We start from the raw sequence: 12,735 nt of genomic DNA on the forward strand, positions 1-12,735 counted from the left end.
TTTTTATTCTCAAGTGAAAACTTTCATGAATCTTTGACTACAGCTCAATGTAAACAAAATTGTTCAAAGTTGCTTCGCCATCTCGCAATCAGACTGGCATAATTCGGACAAATTAAAATATGAAATGGCAATTTATTTAGAATCTGTAAAACATTCCCTACGAATGCTGGTAGTTTAAAACATCTACAATTCAGAAAAGTTAATTTGTGAAGGTAAAGTTAGAATGTGCAAGTTAGTGAAGTATGTGGTATAATTGAGTTTTACTGTTGAATTGTGAGTTACCTAAAATTCAACTACGAAAAGTTTTGGTAAAACGCTTGAAAGTTGAAAAGAGTGAAATAAAACTAAATTTATCAAAATTTTATTTAAATTAAATGAAATAACTTACTTAATTTACAAATAATTAAATGAAATAATTTACTAATCATGAACTTAGAATCTGTATATGTGAAGAAATTTCGCTTCCATTTTTTCAAATTCAAAAATACCAGGATTTAAATTCTGTATTGTTTCGATGTTTTCGTGTGCAGATTTAACTTTAATTTATTGAACAATCCACTCAAACACGAACGTAATATACACAGTTTAATGTAAATGTAGAATCTTCGTGATCGCGTGTACATTTTAATATAACTATTCACATAACGGTTGAGCACGGCCTTCTCCGTTTATCATGATTTACCATTATCATCAATTATTGCTTCTGCAAATTTACTGCAATAGACACTATTATCAATTAGATCATGTTACCTGTATGCGGAAAGTGCTATGTGTTTTTTCATATATTTTTTTAAAAACGTGCTTAATCCACCTAGCAGTGAGATGATACCTTTACTTTATCAATCCGCATGTGTTTTTTGCATGAAGATTCTTCGGTGTTTCAGTTCTCATGACATTATTTTAACGACCGTCGTTTTAAGCGGCAATTTGATATTTTAATTACTCATTACTCTGTAATGTCGAAACTGCGAATCGGATCGAATTTGAATCTAAAAATGTGACAATCGATTAAACATTCCATGATATGTCGAAGTAAGTTCCACTTTAGAGTTTACGGTAATTTAGGGTACTTCCCGAGTCGGTATTCAGGAACCAGCATAACCCAAACCAATTCGTATGGCCATATAACGAATAAATTGCAAAAGTTTTGAGTCCAACTTTAAAGCTTTTCGGGATTGTCATCTTCTATATCGGTTTGAATTTTAAAAATTCATCATCCTTTAATTCCAGAATCGAAAGTCAGAATTGGATAAAATTGGATTTATTTTAATTTGAACTTTTGTTTCTGAAATTCGATTTGGTCGTTTTTTTTTGAGAAAACGTTTGAGCTTTGAGAAACGATTCGATACTGGAACCGGATTTCGAAAATCGGTGTAGCCGAAGTCAGATAAATTCACCTGAGTAGCTGTATAGTTAACACTTGTTTCAAAATGTTTGCAAATCAGTGTAGACATCTTTGAGAAATCGTAGTGCGAATTTATTTTTTTGGATACCTTCCGAATCGAAAAATGAATACCGCTAAAACTAAAATTTATTTGGTTTATTTGGTTATTGACTATCCAAATCTGCTAACCCGATAAACCTGGATAATTTATATGAAATATACATTTTTATACTAATCATCCTGTATCCCCAAAACCGGAAGTTGGATCTGACTAAAGAGCAAAACTTTTCATTTAAATCTTAGATGATTCTTAGATTTCATTTGAATCCTAGATCGGTTCAGCCATATACAAGAAAAAAAGTTACACAATTTAAATTTCGTTTCACATATAATCCTGTAGTTCCGGAACCAGAAGTCGATCCTGTAGTTAAATCAATTAACAGCAAATAAAAATGAACAACAGTGAACAATTTTGTTCATCTTTATAAATTCAAGTTGCAACACAACCATCGAGAGACATTGACATTGTGTTTAAGTTTCTACAAACTTTACCCAATAAAAAAGAGTAAGCAAGTAAGACAGTGTAATAAAAAATCTCCTAACAGATAGTTGATATGTGTTTGTTACCATAATTCGATAACGGCTGGATTTTTATCCACCATAATTATGCCAATAATTTGTCGCTACTCCGGCAAAATAAACTCTAGTTCAACTGAACACTCGATCATTTTTTTTGCTGAATTTTTTCCTATTTCTCCGATGAAGAAAAAAAAGACAGGAAAGTTTTCAATCACGCTCATTTGAAAAACCAGTTGTAAGTTGTTGCTTAGATAATTCTGGCTGAAACACCTTGCTGCAAAATACCAACCAGAATCGATTAAGCTAATATGAGATGTTGTATTTTTTCAAGAAAAGTGCTTAAATTTATAAAAAATTTTCCATTTCTTTTTCAAACTACCCAAAACTGATAGTACTGATCTGTTCATTTTTGTATATCAGTCCGATATGGAAAGTCAGTATTTTGAGAAAAGAACGATTCAAATTTTATTTTCTAATTCTTTGATTTTTTTTTTGGTGATTTGTAGCACTAAATATTATCATTAATAATAATCTTAATATTATTGCACGAAATATACAGTAATACACTCCTAATATTTTAATATAATAAATTAATGAAATTTACACTAGATGGGACTGATATGCAGATACTCTCATTTGCATATGGGATAGACTTCTGTGTAAAATTTTCATTACAATCTTAGTGAAAATGGCAGATTCCCTTTGTTTACTTTCTCCTTTAATTATTCTCGTAATGAAAATTTTACACGGAGTTGATAGTTTTTTTCACATTTCACTGAGCAAATTCGCTTGTGCAATTTCTAAAATTATTTTAAGCGTGAGCTTCATCAAACCTAACTCAAAAATAGCAAAAATCGATATGGGCAATGATGTACTGATGTAATATTCATGTATTGTTTCTTCTGAGCACCGAAAATGAGTAAATTTTTAGTGCATCTAGAATTTTTTAATATCTTTCTTGAGCATAGCAGAATAACTCGAAGAAAATAACGACATTTTGAAACAAATTTATTGTACATTGGGTACAGATAGCATATCTCACTATTCCTAACGGTTTTCATATATGAAATCAATGAAGGAGTGTTCCCCATCTTTTTCCCCAAAATTCAACACTTTTTTTCAAATGGATTCCATTTCTAGTGTTGGGATTAAACACAGATTCACAGATGGCAGAGAAAATAGAGCACAATCAGAATATTTTAGTTGTTTGTAGTCATAAACAACTGCATCAATTATGCAAATTATGCGAGAGTATAAGAAACTAACTTTTCATTTGAACGAGATGAACAACTCTGTAACTATTTTCACAAGTACATTAGTGTATAACCTGCGTGCAAGATAATCGCGCCATATTTGCAGTAAGAAACTCCAGTATCATAAAACTATTGGCTCCGACAAAATCAATCCTATCTATCACTGTACAAAATAATAGTGAGCTAGTGTAATTTATCTTCAGTAGAATTCATTTTAGCTTCATCATTCATCTCATATACTAAAACCATTAGCTAAAGTGAGATTTTATATGGCAGTTCGATGCATCGGCTCAAAGAGTAAGAACGGAGTTAGAATATATAGGCAACAATTTCTGTGTGAACTTCAAGTTTAATGGAGATAAACTTAAGTGTATCGAAATGACTAGTGAGTAAAAATGGAAGCATTGCACAAATTTTCAAAACATTGCAGTTTACATACTTACAAAATAGTAATTCGTTTCAGTAGAATGCACGCGCTTTGAATTTGACATTAATTCAAATTCTCATACAGTGGCCTTTGTGCACTTCATTGATGTCGCTGTCCAATTTTTCTCAAAATCGTTCGTACACTGAGAATACTACACGTTGGAAAATCATACGAATGTACTTTGATTTTTCGTCACAAGTTTTTCTATTGAATATCATAGTTTTGAACTATGAATGGAAATTTTTCCATCAAAGAGCAAACTATGAATATCAATCTACAAATTTACGAATTTCATAAAGATTCACGTATGAAAATTTCTAGTGACATATAAAAATCATACGTTTTTCATATGAACATCATACTATTTTACAGTGAAAATCATAGAATTTTTCGTATAAAATTATCAGTGTTGTGTATGACATAAATAATGAAGTAATAAAAATGCAATATATTGATAAAAGCATTTCATTCCTTTTTTATAATGAATTTATTTACTTTTTCATGTTACTTACTATCTAATTTTCTTAAATAAATACCTTTTTATATCTAAATAAATGCTTATTACCTAAAAAGTGTACAGTGAAAGGTGGATCATCAATGGAATCTAATTTGATAAGTATAAAATGATTTGTACGTTCTATTACCTCTAAAGTTACATAATGGGAATCATGGTTCCCACAAATCCATTGCCTACATATGGCATAAACATCACGGTTGTCCATTAAGTATTCCTCAGCCTCAAAAAGATTAACAATATTACTGTCTGTTCTTATAAAAAATAGCAAGTTTTGTATGAAATGCCCTTAAATCTACAAGAAGATGCCAAACTAACGGTATCTTTGTTACAAAAAAGCCATGTTTCAATGTTATTCCAGTATGATTTAAGCTTAATTGCTTGATTTTTGAAAATTCCTTCAACATAAGACTCAGTGAACGATTTATTGTGTGCATGATACGCAAACTGTAAGCACGATTTTATACACAACGAATACGTTACGTGACGTAATAATAATAATTGAAGACTCTCATTTTCACTCAATAATCGCTCCATTGAGATTCTAAAATAAAAAAGCAAGAAAATTAAGCTTAGTACGAAACAAAATAAAAAGGTTTACATTACGGCACCGCCAATTTGAAATCCATTCCCAAATTAAACTGGTATTCCAATTTACTTGGGCAGAAGAAATAGCATCAATAATTTCCGTTCCGTCCAACAATTTAAAGCGGTTATATCCACTCCGCACTCTAAACACAAAAGGATTATTTAAGTACACAACGCATTAAATATATTATTTAAAATTACCTGTGAATACTTGCAACGCACTAGCCGAAATCGGAAGATCCTAAAGTGAACCATCAGCGGAAGCCATGTTTGCACTATATTTGATCGAGTATCATACGCGCCAACTATGTTTTTTTTCACACAAGATGCAACTTTGAATTTCATTGCGCTGACGTATGAAATGTACACGTGTATCGTATACAGATCATAAAGCTGTTAAATGGAATCTATTTCATTATAATAAATCCCATACGACAGCAATGAAATTGTCAAAAATTGAAAATTGACACAATCATAATCATTGACTTATGATATTCTTAAGGGCAGTATCCTCAGTGTACAATTGTAGCAACCTTTTGATAAATTTCTGCATTTATTATTGATGTATAGAAAATTGGAGGACGCAAGCCATATGAGCAAATAGTTTGCTAAATGAGCACCTTCTGATTGAATTTCAACATCGCAACAGTCGTATCTGCAGTTGGTACACTCTCTCCATAAGATTTAAGGAACTCTTCGCCACCGACTTTTTTTCAGCCATATCCGAAGCAGAAAAAATATCGGCATCGGAGAGCTCGGATCAGTCGGATCTGTCTAGTGTGAAATGAAGGACTTAGTTAGTAGAGTTCTTCTTCAACATCTGTTTGTCATCCATAGTAATGCCCTAGTCGACGTTGTCCACAATGCAGTTGGACAACTTACTAGACCTGGTTTTGATACGAGATTTTTGTTCTGGAGTTTGTTGAGCTTTTTCTACTTTTGTACATCTTCAAGTCATAATTGCGCTTGATTCGTTGAATCATTCCGATGCTGGTCCTGAAATGTCCAGAAATTGACAGGAACGCACAAGTAAAATATTTTTATTTTTATAAAAATACTAGCTGAATGAACCGGCGTTGTTTCGGGAAGATTCTTCTAGTCTGCATCCTTCCATGTTACAATATACACCCCTTTATAGACGCAATTCCTACGAATTCCACCCTTTTGAACACCTTTGCAATGAATGTCTAAGCTTGTCGTGAAAAAAACCCTTATGACCACTTTTGAATAGTAAAAAGTGCTTGTGCCAAGTTTGGTGACAATTTACTGAGTTGTTATGAAACTTTGCTGATATATACAAACAATTTCACTTCCAGTTTCTTTATTAGCGACACTTGCTATCCTTTTACGCGTATAAATATATCTTCGACCATCTTTTAGTTGTTCTAATTATCTGTTCCGTTCGAAAAGTGTCGATTGTTCGCTAACACTACCTACGTCCACACCAAGTCTGTGCCAAGTTTGGTGGCAATCCGTTCAGTATTTTAGGAGTTATGCCGTTATAAACATTACACCCCTCTTTTTGAAGGTACTTGTTGCCTCCACTCCGCATATAGTCACATTTAAGGTATGAAAAATGTATCTATGGTCTTCAAAAAGTATCGATTCTCGTAATATAAGGCAAAGTTTTCCATGACCCTCCGGGTACTTTGCATATGGGACAGACATGAGTTGATATTTTTTCCACATTTTACTGAACAAACTCTTAACTTTTATTGCAATTTCTGAGAGTATAATGAGGATAGATTTCATTCCTCAACTCAAAATTGGTGATAATCGATAGGACTGATAAGCGAGTATGGACTGTTTACTACACGCTCTTTGAACATAACTCATGGTTTGAGTTGCGATTACTCAAATTCATAAACTGGAACAATATGTCAAAATTTGAGTAAAATTTGTTCAGGCTGTGAGTTCTCTCGCATTTGTTCATACAACAGAGTAAGAGCAAATTCAGCAGCTAGAAGTTCTATATGGACGATCTATAATAGAGCAGAAACTGGAACAAACGTATCCCCAGCAAGCCGTTCTAGTTTTATTTATTCGGACAGTTCTACTGCCAAACTGGTATACGTTGCCGTTCTATTTTTTATATATTTGAAACACAGATAAAACGCTGCTGGTTTATTTTGTTATAATTTCTAGATTTTAATTTCGAAACTGACATAAATCATGCATCTAGAACTAGAACACTCTTACACATGCCCTAAGCGTTGAGTTTTCAAAGATTTGAGTGAAAAAATACTTCTTGCAGTTTAGTGCGTTTTCATTCTCGGAATATTCTTATCGAATTTAAGAATGCAAGAATACGTCGTTTTTCATTACCGTTCCTAGTTCTGGTTTTTGAAACTATACATCATAAATCATAGATGTTTTCAATAGAAATGTTGTGGTTTCAATTATGCTAAGTTAGAAGCACAACATAAGGATATCAAAATCGTTCAATTTCGACTCCCAACCGGTCAAAATGAAACGGGTTTGATTCACTTTTTTGGGCTTCCCATTTAAATTAAAGAAGAGTGACTTTGTATATAAACATTTACGAATGTTGAGCGCAAGGAACTCAAATTTTGAAAAAAAAAAATTTACTTATTCTGAGTGAAAAATATTCAAATTTTGACAGCTTCGTCCCTTAACTCAAAAATGAGTAGATAGGTGGTAACTCAAGTTTAGAGTACGTGTACTTTTTATGAATTTTAGTGGTGTGTCACTCAATTTTGAGTTATGTTCAATTAGGTTTTGCACGATGACGACACAAATGAACCGCCGATGAATCAAGTTAATCTTTGACAGTTGCCGTGTACTTGTTTTGTTCTGCGACTGCAAATTAAAAATTGAAAAATGTCGAAAAAGTGCCTGTTAAAAACGTATTCCACAGTGAAAATAACTAAAGATCGCCCTTGCCAGCATCAAGGAGCGATATATGTATGAATCTGTTTAGTGTGAGGCGACTTGAAATTTTTACATTCGAACGATGAACCTCTGATGAACTTTTGAACTGTAAACAATTACACGTCGACTGTCAAAAAAAGTTCATTCTGTTCATTTTGTGAGGTTATGGCATGTTCGTCCAAACTTTATGAGGGTGTACTAGATGCGTAATGTAATATGATTTATTTCGTTTCGTTTAACAACTGTTGGATGATTCATTGCAGTATGTTCACTTGTGTCGAAAATAAGTGCCTACTATGATCAATATATTTTGATTGTGATGTACAAATTTTGAGCGTGCGATTGTCATATGAGTGGTGATAACTACCAAGCAGTATCTGACACAGTGTTTATATTTAAACGGATAGCATTATGTCGTCATTATTTCAAATTAAATTGCACGTGGAAAGTTTACTCGTAGTTTTTATTACTACGCGAACTACACAAGTGCTACTTAGCTTCACGAGATTTAAACGAGTTTCTCTACTTCAGTCTATTAGTTCCGTCGTAATAAATAACTCTAAAATTACGTCGAAGAAAATACATCGCAATGATAACGTGAATTTGAGTCAGCAAGCTCTTAGTTCTGTTACGATACATCTGACTCAGTAAAGAAAGAAGAAAAAGATTGATACGAACTTATATATTTCAAACAATGTCATGAAATAAAGGTACCAATTCAAATAAAAAAGATATCAAGTTGAAATAAAACCGCATGTTGGGTTTGAAATGCAATGGAAATTTTCTCGTATGGCAACATCAGCTGCTCGTATTTAGCGTACTAACAACGTTCATCATCCAAGCAGGCTTCCGAGTGCTTACCAACACGAACCAATGTCAAGAGCGAGTTTTCACTGCTCGATCCATTCTCCACCAGGTGAGTGGCGTGATGTTTGCGGCTGACTAACCGTACAAACATAGGGACAGGTATTGTCACAACGGCTAACTTTGCCATCATGATTTTAGTGTTGTAAATCGATAGACAAATAGGAAATGTTTTCCTTTTTTTTCTAATGAAGTGTTAGATATGTTATGTGATAAACTCATTGCACTGTAATCTTGGTGATAACAAAAGCTCATATAATTACCTCACCCTATTCAGGAACGCATATTTTCCGTTAGGGTAGGTTTTCGCGAAACGGAAGAAGTTTGTGTTCATTGTTTGTATGAGATATAAAATGTAGATTGTATTTATAGCAACTTTGTGACAAATAGTTTTGCGAAAGTAATCTACATTTATTAAAAATAACGAAAAGTTTAGTTTTGATAGCGGTTTTTTCTAATCTTCTAGAGTTGATTCTCGTTTTTGTATTTATTACCATGGAAACAATTTTTTATGAAGAATTTGAAATAATTCAGAAGTTTTATTCAAAATCCGCTGTGAATTTTTACTATTAAGTGTTTGTGTCTTAGAAATATAGTCGAGTTTGAATATGCCTACGATTTAAATAAAATTTTTTTTGTCGAATATTGCAACATGATTACACTGCTTATCAAGAAAATATGCATTTATTGCTAGTACAATTAGTCTGACATTTGGACAAGTTTCCATGCACAAGTTCACAGCTGGGTGGTTGCTAATCTAGTATAAACATATCTAACACATGTTTGTCTCGTATACACATACAAACAGACACATCAACGCAAGGCTGCAATGATGGATCAAGCATATTTTGCGAATCAACAAAAAATGAAGCCGGCGAATTGCGAGCATGCGAACGACGAATAAGAAACATCATTCCCCTCATCCGCAATTGTACCCCAGTTCAGCATGACGTACAAGTTCAGGGATGTCAGATCTGAAGATGCAAACGTTTGGAAATTTTCAAAACGAAAGAGGTGAATTTCTTCTGTAGTTTCTCGGTCCATGACAACGCTCTTGTTTTATAATATTTTGTGTTGACAAATTAGGCTTTTCATATGTTTCCCCATAAAGATGATACATTTCAATAGCATTTGGCATCCCTGGTCATGTCTGCCGTTTCCACGCTTTGTGGTTGCTCCATTCATTTCTTCTGTTTCCATCAGCCGTGGCCGGGGCTAGTCGAACTGGAACGGCTGGAACTGACTGACGGCTGGTAATGTTGGTGGTAGTGTATGCGAAAAATATCACCTGATTTTTCTGACTCCATTGTATTGGTTTTCTGCGCACTCGTGTGCCAATTTAGGAGATATTATCGCATGAACGGAAGGGAACGGGGGGCTGTTAGGAGCGTACCCTGATGCTATTGTCAAATGTTAGTTTCAAAATTTTTCGCATAAAATGAATTATTGTATCACGATTTGGTTCCTTCAATGTCCCAATAATCGAATGAAGAACTTTAATGACATCGCGTAGACATTTAAAATTTTAATGATATTTTTAGTTTTATCATTAAATGTTTTTCCAGTGGCTGAAAACCTTTGAATCACGTTAGCATGTTTTTTTTTTGTTGTTGGTATTTTGTATCCACCACCTTGTAATTCCTTCATTCGTGGCAATAATGATAGTACAACGGTTTTTTTCAAAACTACCACCAACAAAAATGAAAAGATGTCCACCTTACCTCTGTTTCCAGTAGGTTTTTACTCATTGGAAAAAAACGTTAGCTCTAAGGAAAAAAAACGATTTTAAGTTGTTCCAATACTTGCCAATATGACGTAAATGTTACACAGCTACGTCCGATATATGATGTTTTTGTTTGCTTATTAGCGTTTGGAGGAATTGATGACTTGAACAATTCACGGTGATATCGTAAGATCATTGCTTTTTGTAATTATTTATAAATGACCAAATCTTCCACTGTATTAAGTTTCTCTACTGTATTAGTGTTAGAGCCCAAATCAGAAGGGCATATAAAATAATTCAGGGTCAATAAACAATATTGATACAAAAAAATGTGTCCCAGACCGTAACAATTTACTATTCTCTTATTATCAAGTAATGATTGTTAATAAAGAATAAGTTTATATTTTGAATATTTATTCCTAAATATTAGGTTTTGTGTCATGATGATCAGAGTGCCAATGGTTTACTTTAATGTTTTCAACAAACTATGTCACTGACTATGGTCGAAAAATATCTCTAAAAATTTCGCGTTGCTTTCTTACATCATCTGCCTGTGCAGATTGGTAAGACTGGCGAGAAAAAAACGCAACAGTAGTGCTTTTGGTTGGTGTGGTCATGCTTTTCCTTTTGCTTTTGCTCAACGTTGTTGATAAACAATGCCCGACGGAGAGTGACGACCGGAATATGTCAACAGACTCCTAGATTGGACTACGAATCAGCCTGACACAACCAGTAAAATAAACTTCGAATCAATAATTTTCAGTGCATTGTGTACATGACTGGATCTACACAACTGACGGAATAAACAAATCACTGTTTTTGTTCACAGTTAAACTGTTTACCGATTGATTCTAGCTCTGAACACTAATGAAGAGGATGAGAAATGATGGATGATCACTGAAACAGTGCTTTTTTGTAATTTCATGCCCTTATCATTACTTGAAACGTCGAACGATCTGAGTTTATTTCTAGAGACACGTGGCTAGACAATTGTACAGTACTTCTCTTATCCATACCGTTACATCTCTAATCCACAGTTAACATAATCATTTTTAATTTAGCCTAGGGTCGTTGGCTTAAAAGATAAGGCATTTGTCGTGTGTTCAAATCTCGGTCAGGAATGATTCTCAGAGTCAGAAGGATGGAGGCTAGGGTGGGACAAGGTTGTATGGAAAAAAATGAAAAGCTTTATTTTCTCGCTTCACCAAACTTTTCGTATTCCTTTTGGGTCCCATAAGCACCATGCAAAATTTTAGCTCGATCGGAGTAACTATATTTTCGCGTCCAATGTTTAATGTTTGTATGGGATTTCGTATGGAGAAAGAAAACTTTCGAAGACCGCAAAACAATCCGACATTTGTAGAAAAAGTTATTAAAGGAAAACCGGCACAAGCTTCGAACAATGGTTCATTCCTTAAGGGGCGGATAGGGTCTAACACATTTTAAAAATCATTTATTTTTTCTTTGTATTTTCCTTATAGTAAAACATTTCAAGAATATTCTGTGAAAATTTCAAGCTTTTCGGAACAAAACTCAGCAAGGCCCTTTATCTTTTCTTATCTCATACTGCGAAGAAGTAAGAGCTCGACACACAGGCCCAAGATTTCTGCTTCGACTGACTTAAAAACCTGACAAACCATTCTTAAAATGTTTCATTATAACAAATTATAAAAGAAAAAAATATGATTTTTTGAAAATGTTAGACCCTACCCTCCCTTGAGTAACAAATTGGTTCCATTGATTTTATAGACAAAAAAATTTTAAGTGCGTTTTTCTCGTAAGCAGGTTTTGAAAGCCCGTGTCCATCGTCATTCAAAAATTACTGCACCAATATTTATAACATTTTGCACACACTTTCTACATAGAAAAAACCAGACCCCAACGTTTTCCTTTTTGTTGTTTATTACTTTGGGGAGGTTTTATAGTTACAAAACGGTGGATTTTTTCGTGGAAAATCGCAGTTCTGACAACCATTATAAATTAATAAAAAATTTAAAAAAATCAAACAGAAACGTTGAAGTCTAGAAAAACTTCTACTCTAACTATGCTGGTTTGATTTGTTGACTTCTGATTAGTCTGCGCTAAGATACAGTGGACATCGCAAATCATGATTTTCAAAAAGCGTTCTCAAAAATATCTCTTCACCGACTTATTTCTCAATATTTTTCCAAGAAAAAAATGTTAAATGTTGTTCGATGTTGTTGTATTATGCTAAATGTTTGAGTTTGAACGTTAGTTCTGAAAAAAAAAATCGCAAAAATGATTATTATTTTCATCGTTTATACCCTACCACCCCCTGAGGTTTGTCACTTAAAAAGAATTCTAAAGTAAGAAACTTCTGTGAAAACATTAAACAACTCAGATCAACCGTTATAGCATAATAAAAGAAACCCAAATCATATTACGATTACTAGCAGCAGTGGTGCTAGATCTATTAAGAAATGAGCCATTGTTCGGACCTTGTGCCGGTTTTCCTTTAATAACTTTTCTACAAATGTCGTATTGTTTTGC

General features: G+C 33.4%; 1 protein-coding gene and 1 long non-coding RNA gene across 2 annotated transcripts in view; one reads left to right on the forward strand and one right to left on the reverse strand.

The window, feature by feature from the left end:
* LOC131429824 (fatty acid synthase) overlaps positions 1-12,735 on the forward strand; it is a 37,692-nt gene that overhangs the window by 4,803 nt on the left and 20,154 nt on the right. The gene's annotated exons all lie outside the window — the stretch shown is intronic.
* On the reverse strand, positions 4,602-5,142 carry LOC131429825 (uncharacterized). The gene is made up of 3 exons (XR_009229460.1): positions 4,947-5,142; positions 4,759-4,888; positions 4,602-4,701 (listed from the first exon to the last, which is right to left on the reverse strand). It is a non-coding gene; the product is annotated as an uncharacterized LOC131429825 (long non-coding RNA).

The sequence above is a fragment of the Malaya genurostris genome, chromosome 2 (assembly GCF_030247185.1).
Source record: "Malaya genurostris strain Urasoe2022 chromosome 2, Malgen_1.1, whole genome shotgun sequence".
Lineage (NCBI taxonomy): Eukaryota > Metazoa > Arthropoda > Insecta > Diptera > Culicidae > Malaya > Malaya genurostris.